This window comes from Coturnix japonica, chromosome 1 (genome assembly GCF_001577835.2).
Source record: "Coturnix japonica isolate 7356 chromosome 1, Coturnix japonica 2.1, whole genome shotgun sequence".
NCBI classification, from domain to species: Eukaryota; Metazoa; Chordata; class Aves; order Galliformes; family Phasianidae; genus Coturnix; species Coturnix japonica.
The window spans coordinates 5,489,512-5,504,064 of NC_029516.1; the positions used below are offsets into that span (position 1 = coordinate 5,489,512).

Genomic DNA, 14,553 nt, shown 5'->3' on the forward strand with positions numbered 1-14,553 from the left:
CTACTCTGTCTCATAATAACGAATGTAAACCAGGTTGAAAGTAAGTTATAGCACGTAATAGCACTGTGCAGAATGAGTCTATCCAGAGAAAAGGCAATGAAGGATTCAAGTCTCATCTGTGATTACGTTATTGTAGTATCTGTTTAACTTGGATACTAAGGAGTTTATGCTATGGATTTATATCCCCAATTCCCAAGACACAGAAGTTAAAGGACCATCATAAAGCCAAGCATGTTTGATATAGGATATATCTAAATAGAGCCTGCCTGCACAAAGCTGCGTTTTGTTTGTATTTACTTTCTTCTTTAAATCAAAATGTTACTGTCCCCCAAAGAAAAGAGCCAGAGATTTCAGAAGCATGGTTTAAGGTTTTGAAGATAGCTGGATTGCCATCAGTGTGTCTGGAACGATTGGTTTCCATGCTGTATGCTTAGAGGGCAGCACAACAGCTGCTTAAAAGGCACTACTAAATACAGCAACCAAGCTGAATTAATTTCAGAGTTATAATCAGCAACAAGAGAAGTTACAAGGAAGCAAAACTAACCCGTGTAACAGCACAGCTATTAACAAAACAAAACATAATAAAAATTCCAAACATAGCACCTGGCTTCCAAACACATGTCCACCACAGCAAGAATGTAACACCAAACACCAGTACCAGATGGATCTGTGCCGTCCCTTCCAACCCAAGCCATCCTATGATTCTACTTCTTAAGAGGCTCCACCAAGCCATGGACTGGCCACAAACGAGGAAGCACACGGAGGTACAAACGAAACAGCACACGGCACACCCTCTCCTTTGTTCGGAGCAGGAATATTTACACTACAAAGCGAACTGCCTCAGTTTCAGGCAGTGCTGATTGGCCGCTGCCTGCACTACACACCAGTTTGAGTTTCGGCTGTCACACAGCAGCTCCAGCTCCCAAGATAACACAGCGACCTCAAAACCACACCGAGCAATTGGTTTAAAGGAGCGTTCTGACCGAATGGAGCCTCCTCAAAACGTCGTGAACGAGGCTTACAGACTCAGTTTTGTCTCACTTTAAAGCTACAAACTTGGCCGTGCCTTAAGGGCAGCCTCCTGCTCCAAACTGGGAGCTGCACAAAGCAAGTTATTATTCGTGCAGCCGCCTGGTACAGGAGCTGGGATGAAGTGTTGTATGTCAGCACTTGGCTCTGCCTGTCCAGACACTTGGGTGGTTTCCTGCAGACAGAGGGAAACACAACACGGGCTGCTTTGCTGGTCGTCCCCGTTGGGATGGAAGGTGAAGAAAGGGGCTGTACAGGACAAAGCACCCGGGGCTGCAGACCCACTGCCTCGCACTCCGGCTCTCAGGTCGTTGCCTTTCAGCTAAAACATTACAGAAAGCGCAGGAGGGAGCAGGTACAAAACGCACCAGCGCCTGCAAGTCTGAGAAAAACAAGTTGAAAACATCCAAAGCTCCAGACAGGAGCCATTCATCGGCCTTACCCTGACAGGGAGGGGGGTCTCGAGAAGCCCACAACACACAGCAGTGACCCCCCGACCCCACAGCGGCGCAGACCCCACTAGTCCCTCTTTGGAAGGGCCGGGTGCCCCTCCTCCCCCACAGCCCCTCTTTGGAGTTCCCCCCCACCCGCCTCATTGGAGAGGTCCGACGCGGCGCTTCCCCCCACACAGCGCCCCGAGAATGGAAGGATCCAACCCGCGATCCCGGGGCTCGCTCGTACCTTTGCTCGCCGATCTTCTTCTCCCTCCTCCCAGGGCCTCCGTCCGCCTCCTCCCCAGCGCCACTTCCCCGCTCTGCTGCCCCAAGAGCGGCGGCCTCCAACCAGGAAGTGCCCCGGCGTGACACCAACGACCGCCGCTATGGAAACCCTGCCTACCCCCGCCCCTCCCCGCCTGGCTCCGTCCCACAGGGCCGGCCCGCCGCCGCCGCCGCCGCCATCTTGAACTCACGCCGGGACGAGGAGGTGCCCGACCCGGCCCCACTCTCAGCTGAGCCCGCCGCCATCTTGGGTTCCGAACGAGGGCTGGTGTGTTGGTGCTGACACACCGACACTAGATACTGGGACAGCAGTAGTTCAGGCTGGACATTAGGAAGTATTACTTCTCTGAAAGGGTAGTCAGGCATTGGAATGCACTGCTCAAGGAGGTGGTGGAGTCACCGACCATGGGAGTGTTCAAGAAACGTTTGGATGTGGTGTTGATGAATATGATTTAGCTGGCTAGTCCAACCATTACTAATGATAGATGATGATCTAGGTCTTTTCCAACCTTGATAATTCTGTGATTCTGTGAAGGTTGAAACACAACTTGATGGGTGGAGTTCATAAGCTGGTACATGGAAATACATATAAAGGAACAGACCGGATTGCTCATTCTGGCACATTGCTAGAGGGACAGCTTTGATCCCAACCCTGCCCCTTAAGCAGCTTCCATGTCTGAGTCCTCCCACCTACAAGTAACACATCCATATGCATGGCTGTGCTTTGCATTGGGTGCTCACCTTGGTTACAAACCAAACCAGAAGGGAAGAAGCACAGAAATGTGACAAAACAGCTGTTTGAGGATATGAGACATCCCCGGTGCCACAGTGATGTCATTACCAGAACGCGGTTAGTTTGGTGTAAAAAGAAAACCATTGTGGTTACGAGGGAATGTGAAGTAGCAACACGGTCCAAAAGGATTAGATTAAAATAAACAATCTCGTCTCTATTGCATACATTCACAAACTCTACATCATTGGGTTTGTTTCCCATATGCTCATTGTTTCCTGTTGTAATACTATAACTGGGCTGTGGAACAGATCTAAAATCACAGCTTTCCAAGTGGTTGACAGTGATGTTCTACTTGTTTTATCACTACTCCCACATACAAATCCGGCAATATCATTTCCAGCAACACTCCATTTTTGTTGTAGTTCTTAGTCTGGGGAATCTGTATCATTATTATTTATAATGCTTAAAAAATCTACATGGCATTTCAAGGATACACATGAGATGTTGCATGAGATGTTGCACTTAGGGTGGATGTACTGCAGAAGATAATGAGCCACTGTTATATAGTGTTTCCAGATCTGCTCGCAGATCACTTTTAAGGCACACAAGTCTCTGTCTTTATTGCGTCACTCAGAATACAAAGCATTTATGCACAGTCATGTACCCTAGAGAGTGAGAGGCTCTGATCCTGCAGGTATCCAAGCAAACACAAGCCTGTCTCAGTCTCATATTCAAAGAGTTCCACCTTTGAGGCCTGTCACATCTAAAACCTGCTCTAATCCTTACAAAGGATGTCACTCAAAGCTTCTGATTTGATATGAAGTGTTTATAGGACTAAGAACAATAGGTGCCAGATGGCTATTCTTTCCAGTATCGTGTGGTAAATAACATCAGTATTTTAAAAGATTAGCTATACTCAGCTGCTATACCGCCTGCTGCTTTTGCCTGTGTTTATTTTCCCCCAAAGGAAAGTTGTGAGTGACTGTGTTTCAGGTGTTACTTTCAGTCCATCACTTGCTTGATGTTGTCATCGATGTTTGCAGGATCTCAGCATCATCCAGTCCTGCAGAACCGATGATTGAGGCAGCGGTTTTCCTGTACGTGTATGGCAGCTTCAGCCCACCTTATATTGAAACGCTGCACTGTACTGAGAAAGAGACGTGTTAAATCTAGGGATGGAAGTCTGACTCTAAGCAGGAGGGTTTGCACTTTGCTGTAATTCTTCTGGCTGCCAAAAATACTGTTTTCTGTTCCTTTTGGTTTTGTTCTCTTGCCCTCATTCAGTCTCATTGCCTACCGGCTCTTTGTTTTCAGAGTCTCAAGTTTCATTGATTCAAGCCTCCCTTCCTGCTTTTGGCGGCTCCTGCCATGTGAATCAGGTAGGAATGTATACAGTGCCTTCTGTCCCTGCCTGATGAAAGGGGCTATTTCTGTCCCCTGTCTGTCAAGAGAGATTTTCTTCATCCCTTTCTTTTGCCCCCAAATTTTCTGTCTCCTCTGGCATGTGCTTGCCTTTTTCCACTTGTCACCTTGTCTTATTCTTCCCATTGCTTCAACAATTCATTTCTCTCTCTGTGTCCTTTGTAAGCATTGATCTAGCTTTCACTATTCTTTAGTTACCCATAAACACACACAGAATAGAATGAAGTATCATATTCTGGCACACCACAACTTTTTTACACATCTCCTTCATACCAACTAGTTTTTCAATGAGATAAAAAACGACACAGTACCAAAAGTGTGTCACTTACCTGTACATACCTTGTAGTAGAACCTTCCTGCGATCCCTTTCTAGATTGAACAGATCAGATAGACTGTGCAAAATGGCTTCATTTAGAAAATGCAAGAATTAGCCTGACTGAAGAAGCTGTGGTTGGATGATGGGTCTGAAACATGATATCGGGCTGTTTTCATGAATCAGTGCTAGACTCTTGTTAACCAGATTTGATCCTGCTCTCAGAGCAGAGGGGATAGGATCTGAAAAGCAAAAAGAAAAGCTATACTCAAGTAATTTACTTTTCAAACCAAAGATAGAATACAGTCAGAACAGAGAAGGAAAAGGAACAGATAAGAAGGCAGAAGATGAAGTCTTACTGGCAATGATGCACAACAGAACAACACATTAGCTTCATCTTTTCTTACCATTTATTAAATACCAGCAAATTCAAAAACCTCTTAAAGCTACATGTAGTAAATGCAAAGATGCTCTGAGCTGTAATAGTGGATCCCACAAAAGGTGTAATTACTTGTCTAAGGTAGCGTGAAAGTTAAATGTTTATGACCTTTTCCATTTACTGCTGAAATAAGCAGACAGAGAAGTGTAAATGTCTGATGGAGAAGAAATATATTCAATTTGTTTAAGAAAAGCTCCTTATAGAAGATCAATATATATATATGTATTTTTCCAACAGTGAAAAGTATTTTCTTCCATGTTATATAGAATGTGTATAGAACAGCACAAAATGGGGCATGTTTTAAAGCATGTTATTCCACCCCTGCCAAGCTCTCTCAGGGCGTTTAACAACAGTGGCATCCAAGCTCATTTCTCACGGTGGGGCCATCACGTGTGGGCAGTAATTGCCCAAATATGGGACTGTTGGGTAATTCAGGCTCCTGGCTGATGAAGAAAGTGCACTTTTTGCTGAGGTCGGTGTTTACACCAGGCCTTACTAGGAACCAGTTGCTCAGTTTCATCCTGCAAAGAAGCTGCAGCACTCTCGGGACAGGGAGACTGTCAGAGGCTGCTGTTATTGAAGGCAGCCCTCAGCTCTGGCAAACAAAGCCAGCTTTACACTGTAAAGCAGTGTGAATCTTCAAAAACCTTTGGCAAGTGCCTGTGGAGTGCTAACAAGCTTTATCCTGTCACTAAATTATTATGCGAAGAAGAGTTTTAGGGAAGATGAGGCACTAAACATCACATAAAAGGCTTTGTTTTCCTTAAAGGAAAGTTTCTTATAATCCAATTATTTACTATCATACTTGGAGGTTTTGCTCCATCCCTAACCTCAAAATGATACACAGGGTTCAATACTACACTTCAGATCAATCGACACCATTAAAGGTGGATTTTCTTAAATACTGGGTTGAGGCGAAAGTGAATTTGTGCAAGGACACACATACCTTGAGATATATGAGTCAATCGGCTTAAAATGTTGTTTTGCCCTGACCTGACAGGGCTTGCTGTCTCTGGCAAGGCATAATCTCTTTTAATATACTACCAGGAAGGTGATGGCTCTTTGAAAATACTTCTGAACTGCAGTTTATCTTGCAGGCTGACACCTTAATAGAAACTGTGCCATCTCTTTGGGAACCCTGTTACAAGCAGCTATTACTGAGGGTTAATGTTGATTCAGGGGAGAAATGGGAGACGTGGGTAGGGAAGGACTGAATCCACATGTTAAAGGTTTTGTGCAGAAGTTTTAGAGAACATGTCAAGGTTTTTAATGCTTCTGAAGGCAGAAACTGCCAATGGAGATACGTATTTTACTTGATCAACTCCTAAACATCGACATGCTTTCATACGAGCGTGCTTCTTTTATTCATCGCCGTCAGCACGATTTAAAGTTGTGCATTTAAGACTCAAGTAAGCTTCTTTGCAAACACTCTTGAGAATGGGATCAAAATGGGAAGAGATTACTTGTAATCTAATTACGTTCCGTTCCGTTTGAAACCCTTCAGTCTAAAAATTAAAAGAATACGACGCAGCTTTACGATGTGCTGTAGTTCACGTGGAAATTATTTGAGCCCACATAAATGAGACAACATGCAGGAAAATGCCCCGTGTTGAGCATTTGCTTTAAAGAATCTTAATCCAAGACTAGAATGGTTTGAGGGACTAAAAATAAATTACAAGAACTTGACACCCGATGCCATTCATGTGAAGCTAGCCTTCATTTCTTATTATCAGGCTACGGCTTATGTGAAAAAGCTGGTGATCAAAAGTTCTGTATCAAAAAATGAACACCAAACGTGCTACGGGTCAGCAGGGTTGTGGCTGGAGCAGCTGTGACACAGAAGATGAAGCATCCGCTCATGGGACAGACAGTGCGTTTCTGTTGGTGAGTGGCTGTAATTGAGAAGACAACATTCACTGCACTGTGAGTGCTGCAAGGAAACTCATAATCACCAGAGACTGTTTTGACTCATTCTGCACTTTCACAGTCTTCTTAACAGCAGACAAGTGAATTAAATGAGCCCACAGAATCTTCTTGACTGGCTGCACGTCCATTACTCTGAGTTACAGTAACTCAGCAATTAAAGAAAAAGCCACAGGAATTGGATCTGTGAGCTGAGGAAATTCCTGCAGAGTCCATTTATGCAGGAGAACGTTGGATTTCTGTTCATATTCTCCTCTGATTTCAGAAAATGACTCAGGCTGCAAAAATGAGTTCTGTGTTTTGCTCTCCACCACAGGACCCACCTTCCAGTTCTCTGTGGGACTGATGGTCATTTTCCAAAGCTGTTTGCAGCCCAGTTCCAAAAGTTTGGGCACCCCTTGACGTGTTGTTGTAGTGTGGGTTTGTCTGATCAGAACAGCACTGAGGGAATCCTCACCCTATGTGCTCTGCAACCAAAACAAACACACTTGAAACAATGAACGTACAGGACCTGTACCAGTTACTGGCCAGATGGTATTGTGAATTGTTGTAATTCATCAGCAAAACAGAGGAAGGAAGTGTTTTAAAGCAAGATTATATTATTTTCCTTAAGTTCTTATGATGAAATCTTCCTGAAGTGAACTTTCAAAACTTCAGAGGGGGTGAATGAAACAGGGCAAAGCAGAACCTCACTGGGGAGCTGTTAAAAACAAGGGGAAAGTACAGCATGCCATTTAAATAAAGGAAGAACTCATTACCAGTTCTCACTTTAGAAAGGCACGAAGAAGAACAGAAGTAACAGGAAAAGAAATAGCCAGTAAATTAAAACGTGTTTGTGTCTTCTCATTGATTCCTGGGAAGCAACCAGGGTCTTCCCTCACAATGGAGGCTGAAACCTGAGAAAAGAGAGAAGGTAAGCAGGGACTAGATTGGGATACAGCAAGATATAGCAAATAACTGACAATAAATTGCCTGGAGATACTTAAGAGAAGAATGCATTTTATTTTTACTGTCATTCAGGAGAAAAAATACGTTTGCAAACCATGAGAGAAAAAAAAAAGAGTCTTAAATGAAAATGACCCCTGACCATTGCGCTCACAGCAGCCAAATAAAATACATCCTGTTTTTGTAACTCTCAGACAGGCAGAGCCTGGTCTGCGTACACTCTTTCAAGGCAAAGCTTTGAAGCATTTCAATTAGAAGCAGGGGAGGTGATGGGGAATTCAAGGCGCTGCTCCCACTGGAGTTAAGATTAAGGTGCAATGTGCATTTGGGAAAATGAGTCAGTTCATTGTAAGGTCTCTCCACTACAACTGGATGACACAGAGCACTTAGAAATATCCTCTGACAAGGCCAATGTACCCACTGTATCACTTAATTGAATGACATACAGTTTGGCACTTAAAATACATCCTGGACTTTCCAGACAACTATGAACATCTGTCACGCAGGCTGCATCAGATTGTTCTTGATTGTTTTATGCTAGAACATTTGCACTGCGATATAAAGGCATAATAATGCTGCGTTCTGGATCAGTCCTCCCCAGTTCCTTTGCATGGGAAGGAGGGATAGTTGGGGCACCCCCACTGTGCTGTGCAGAAAGGAATACTACTGCTCTATGTCTAGACTAGGTAGAAGAGCTTGGACGTGCCTATAAGGGCAGAGACTCTGAGTTAGCCATAGGTAAGTGAGGTCACAGTGACCACCTTCTTGTAGACTGATGAACTCAGCTGCACACCTGCCTGGTACAGAAAGTAGGAGTAGATGATCTGATCATCTTGTAGCCACCTGGGCTGGGCTGATCTCACAAACTTAAGTGTCTACAACGTCTGAGCCTGTGTGTAAGCCAGGTGTCTGGGCGCCCATCATAGTAGCTGCAGAGCCAGACAAAGGAGTTCAGGTCATGATTCACTTCATTATAAAACACTCTTATTTGATAAGATTAATCACGCTCTAAGCTCTGCTGACCAGCTTTTCATCGATTATGCTGGGAAGCTACTCGATAAATACCTGCTAAGATTTAGCTGTCTGCTTTATAAATACCTGAGCTCAAATTCCATTTGCATTTTGAGGCTCCTGATAACACGTTTTCAAATAAGTATCTAGATGGAAGTCGGGTGTCTAAGCTGCCTTTACAGATAGTGGTGATCTGATCAATACTCAGTGAATCCCAGGTGCTATTAAGCTAACCAAACGCAGGTACCTCCACTGACTGCAATGGGAGCTGCGACAGCGAGCTCACAAATAAACACCTACGTGCAGACATCTAAATTTAGGCATCTTAATCTGCGTGCTGAGCCGAACCATCACATTAGGTAAATGAATTTGCTCCCAGCCAACTTTGTAGAAACACAGGTTTAAAATTCAGATTTGAATAACTCTGATGAGGAGCAAAGGGTTTAGAAATTATAATCTCAGCTGCATTGAGAACTAAGTAAATTCTAGTATAAGAGCCAAACCGGAATCTGTTCTGTGTGTCTGGTCTCTTGTCTTTAAATATACAGATACCTCCTACTCAGCTGTTCAGATGACAGAACAGGATCTGCCTTTTTAGAAATAGATCAGGATCATTTGTTGTTCTCACAGTTAAAGCTGATTACCTGTTTTTGAGTAGATAAAATACACTTCGTGATCATCCATCCTTATTGAAAAGATGTTTACCTTGTATTGAAAGCCTCTGTAGGGTCGATACTTTCAGTTAACAATTAATCTTAATGATTCTTAGTATTTCTGTTGCAAATGAAGGTCAGGGATTGATGGGTTCTGATGTCCTCAGCTGATGATCCTAGAGCCTGTGTAGCACTAAAGCTCAGCATTTGGTGCTGTAGAAAAAACATCAGCACCACAGTCTACTTTTGCCATAGATAGACCGTGTAACTGCATGTTTTCAGTGCTCATTAAGGCACGCTCGTACAGTGACAGTGAGTGTTAGACAGATACCTTGTAATCAGGCAGCACTCCAAATCTGCTCCTGTGTTCACACTGGATATTGCTGATAATTGTCCTCTTCCCCATCACATTACCATAGAAAACATAGCTGGAAGGGATACTGATATGGGCTTATTGACTGCATTCTCCCACCTCCCAGCTGGATCAGCTATACCTAAAGATTCTAATGATTTTTACTTGTATTAAAGCAGTATATTCTTCTTTTCAGTTTTCTAAGCAGGCCCAGACATTGTTTTATTTCCTTTTGGGACAGAAACTATTTAGGTCAAAGGAATAAGGAGAAAAAAAACACCACCTTTTTGATCTATTCTGCCTCTTGGACTGAATGCAGATACAAATTACATCTCTATACAAAGAAAATATATGAGTTTTGTTTTGTTTCCAGCAATCAAGTTTGGAATAACTAAAAGGTCTTAAGGATATGAAGAGAGGAATTCATTTGTCAAAAGCCTGTTCTAATCATAGCAACAGGTTTGCAAAAGCCAGAAAACTATTTCTGAGCAATGCCATGCTATGCAGATCTGGTAATGTAAACAGAGCCAAACTACCCCCTTGGGTGCACATCAGTGTTCTATTAGCAGTGAGCAGAGCTGTAGGGGTACAGCTGAGCAGGGTATGATCACAGGCTGCTGCAGTTCTCATACCTGAACCCCTCACCATGGTGAATCAGCACAGCTATAAGAAGAAAATGGGGATTCCTCAAGGCAAATTCTAATCCCCGCACTAGAAGATACGAGCAGATGGGAGAAACAAATAGGCAGCTCAGTGTGTTACATGAGAGCTCCCTCTGCGTAGGATAATATGTGAGGTGGCCTAGAGCTGATGGAGTGCAGGAACAAGGGACAGCAGAACACCTGTCTGTGCCACACGAGGCTGTCTGCAGCCATGTCTGATTTAACCAACATTAGACTTGCTCTAGTTTAGCCTCTAGATAAACCTTAGGTCCTAAACTTAGAGATCTGGACCAATACTTTCAGTCTATTACTGGAAATATAATATGCAGATAACCTGCTTGGATAGAAACTTCAGACAGAAAAAATAAGTAAACAGCAGATGCTCCAGGTGACATCTGAGATGACAGCAGACTCCTTTTCTGGTGCAGTCAAGTCTCAAATGTGAATAAAGCAACTCATGAGAGAATCTGCAGAGACAGGAGTGACAGCCATCCCCACAACCTTCCTAGTTTGGGCTCAGCGTTCCCTCATGTTTATTGGCTGTTTGTTACAGCCTCTGCCCTCAAAATGTCTTTCCATCAGCCTTGCTCCACTCCTGATACTGCTGATACCCCTCATTATCTCTTCTCCTCTCTTGCTTCCATTTACATTCTCACAAGTAGTCTCACCTCACCACAATCCTGCATCACATGCTTATTACTCAAATCGCTGCCTTCACTGTGTACGTGTAAATCAAGCTGCTTTCTCCAGGCCTGAGCTTTTTTGGTGCAGGAATCAGAGCGTCTTGTGTGGAGGAGCCGCATCCTTTCCCAGGCACATGCACTCATGTAATAGACATGATTTACCTTCCTAATATCCCTGTAATTGCTCTTCTATAGATTGATTCAGACCTGTGACTGCACAGTTTTAATTAGCGCTGCACACCCAAAAGCTGAAAACGCAGCCTTCCTGGCCTGCAAGGCAGATCTGTTCATGTCCTTAGCAGTTAAAATGAAACCTCATGCCGCTGTTAACAGCCAAATTTGTATTTTCATGCAAAACATGAAGAACCTGGAAAACCTTACAGCCATAATCCATTTGTATCAACATATCTGCGCTACCTCAGATGTCCAAATACACGCTGTTCATCTCCGTGAAGGTTCTTGCTGAGGCCAGCAGTAGCAGTTGAGATGCCCAGGTTCCTAGAGCTGAAATGTGCCAGAACCATAAAAGTCATGTACGTAGATAGCACAGAAACACGTGGGCAGGTGTGTTAGTGATGGTGATGGGGCAAGGAGGAAGCCAGTCTATGGTTCTATGAAATAAGAAGAAAAAAACCTGGAATGTTTTAAAATAAGAGATATAATAAATTACACTATTTTAAAGATATCTAGCCAAACCCCCATCTATTGCATACCGTACAGGACGCCCAGGTCCCTCTCAGCTGTGCTCTCAGCTTCCTCCTGTGCCCCCTGTGAGAGCAGGGCTGTGCCTGGCTCTGAGCTGTTCATTGACTCGAGATGGGCCATGGATCTCAGTCCTCAGAGCAAACTTTCATTTCTGCCTTTTTGTTCTTCCCAGCAAAAACTGTCCAGAAATCATCCAGTTTCTCTCCCAACCTCCCTGTCTGCATGACTGGCAAACGTCAGAATTCACTGCAGCTTCTTTTTCCTTCAAAATGAAGACTGAAATAACCCTTCATCATTAAAACTGCCCCCTTTTAATTTGTGAGTTTGCATTCTCTAAACACAGAATCATTTTCTTTGCTCGTTATATATTAATATTTCTTCTGCCTGGAAACAGGAACCATCAGCACTTTGACACAGAGAGGTACAGGATGTTTCCCCACGATATCAGACAGCTGTGTTGAATCACTCGCCCCTTTCTTAGTGCCAACACACTGTGAATTTAACATGTGTGGCCTTGAGAAGATAAAACAGCGCAGCAGTTCCAGGCTCAGAGCACTGAAGGCACCGGGTTGGACATCACTTCAGTTGGCACTGGTGGGATATCACGTGCCCAACATCACAGCCAACATCTCCAGCAGCAGGGCTGGGTCTCAGGACTGGGAGCTGAGGTCTCCATTTCCATTTCCCCCTAGCGCTGTGCATGTAGGATGTCGGGGGGGGGAGGGGGGAAATCAGACACAGCACAAGGCAGGGAGGATGTACAGCAGGTTAAGTTGCTTTGCAAGTGGTTAAGCCCCTTGCAAGAAATGTTTTGCCTGAGGACACCTGAAAGTAGGCTCCCCCTCCAGCCCCATCTAGTACTGATAGACTACAGCTTCTCACTGAATTCATTGGGTGACTCCATCAGCTGTAGAGCCAAAGCAAGTGTTACCTCCATGGAACATGCTGGCAGTGCCTACAGCAACTATTAACCACTAAGATTCTGTTGCTTCTCCCATACATCTGTAAAAATGTTGATATTCTTATCAGATAAAAGTCCTACTTCACTGAAAACAAATGAATACCTTCCCTGGTTATAATGCGGTATCACTGGTGGCTTTTATAGAGAAATAAGAAAAAGAAAGAAAGAATACACAGAGCTGAAATCTGGCCAAGGGACAGGAAACAGGTGAACAGGAAGAGTCCAGAAAACTGAATGCATTCCAGTATGGAAAAAAGTCTGGTAGAGCGGAGGACGAGGTGGGCAGAGGGTGTATTTTTGCAGTGAGAGCTGCTGCTTGCAGAACTGGATGGGAACAAAGCCAAGCAAGCAAAGCGGCTACTGCCAAGGAGGGAGAGGTTTTAGGTCCTTAATGGCAGCTCCAATTCATGTCTTCTTTCACAGCATCTGAATGGTTTCCCTCGGCTCCCTGTTCAATCCACAGAGGGGAGAGGCAGCTCTGAGAGGCTTTGGGAGCACCAGGTGCAGGTGCTGACCAGCTCTGTCGTGTTTAGGGAGCCTTGCAAGATTAAGTATCTAAATCCGGAAACAAAAGTTACATATTCTTAGGACAGGAATGAATGCTTTCTTTTCATCATTTGTTACCGCATGCCACCTATTTCACAGTTCTGATCATTGCTCCATCTTAAGGATCTCATAATTGGAAGGCACATAAGAAAACTCTAATGCTAAAGCCAGGGAAATATGAATCGCTTAAAAGCCTCTGAGGGGAGGACAATGAAGGATGAAAAATGAGCGTGGGGAGGATGAGAGAAAAACAGCAAATAAAGAGGAGCGGGGAGAGGTCCAGCAAAAGGGCTTTGATCGCTGCCCTGGTCTGCAAGCTGGAGGCTACAGACAGGCGTTGTGTGGAGCAGTGCTGCCACACAGTGACAGGGAAATGGAGCGCTGCAGCAGAAATAACACCAGCGTTATGTCTGATGCTAAAGCCAGGCAGGACACACTGCCTTGTTCGCTGAAAGAACGCGGAATGGAACTACAAGAGGCAGTGTTATCGCCAGGCAAAGAACTCCTAGCTTCGTGCCATTAGAAAATCCCAGCCCAAGTGAGACCCTCAACCAGGACTTTCCAACCAATTCCTCATCCTTCGAAGAATCCACCCTTCAAACCCATCTCTCTCCAATTTAGAGATAAGGATGTGGTAGGGGAACATGTAAAAGGCTTTGTAGAAGTCCAGGTAGGTGACATCAGTTGCCTTCCTTTTGTCCACCAATGCTGTCACTCCATCACAGAAGGCCACCAGGTTGGTCAGGCATGACCTTCCCTTGGTGAAGCCTTGGCCTGGGTATAAGAACAGGGCTTTCCTCTCCCTCTTAACCCTTATAAAGAGAGAGGTTCTATGTGCTATTTTTGTAGTCGATGCACCTTATCTAGCAACATTTGAATGACGATCCAAGAGTGCATTATGACACCGAAATGCGCTTGAAATTCAAAACATCTTTTGTTAGTGCTGTGTGCAGCTAGCGCTGCAGAGTTTCTGTCATGATCTAACAATGAAGCTGCATTGTGGCCCTTATCATTTTCATTTCATATGAAAAATCAATAAAGATAACAGTTAGAAAAGCCCTGTCCGATGCTTGCAATCCCGGCTCCTGGTTGTCTCCAGTCAGAAGTGTAGCTCAGTCATAACCTCAATGCTGCTAATAAATGCTATAAAAAGGAAAGCTGCCTGAAATGGGGGCAAAGAAAATTCAACACTTTCTCAGTGAAGGCAGCAGCAGGTCTGCTTAAAGCAGAGTTTTAGGTAATGAAGGTCTGCAGAGGGTTTAGGTACTGAAAGGCTCAACATGAGCCAGCAATGTGCTCTGGCAGCCCGGAAAGCAAATGGGATCCTGGGCTCCATCAGGAGAGGGGTGGTCAGCAGGGATAGGGAGGTGATCGTCCCTCTCTACTCTGCTCTTGTGAGGCCCCATCTGGAGTACTGTGTCCAGGTGTGGAGCCCTCAGTACAAAAAAGACATGGAG

At 44.4% G+C, this 14,553-nt stretch overlaps 1 protein-coding gene and 1 long non-coding RNA gene across 3 annotated transcripts in view; both read right to left on the minus strand.

The window, feature by feature from the left end:
• USP6NL (USP6 N-terminal like) overlaps positions 1–1,870 on the minus strand; it is a 95,876-nt gene extending 94,006 nt beyond the window's left edge. The window contains exon 1 of the mRNA XM_015869134.1: positions 1,711–1,870. The gene's annotated coding sequence lies outside the window, so the exon portion shown is untranslated. The remainder of the gene's footprint in view (positions 1–1,710) is intronic.
• Positions 1,871–4,644: 2,774 nt separating this feature from the next.
• LOC116652750 overlaps positions 4,645–14,553 on the minus strand; it is a 22,195-nt gene continuing 12,286 nt past the window's right edge. The window contains exons 3-4 of one of the 2 annotated variants that reach the window (XR_004305911.1): positions 9,240–11,388; positions 4,645–7,474 (exon numbers count right to left, since the gene is read on the minus strand). This is a non-coding gene — a long non-coding RNA (uncharacterized LOC116652750). Of the gene's footprint in view, positions 11,389–14,553 lie in introns of both variants that reach the window. The other variant, XR_004305910.1, reaches the window with a different exon arrangement.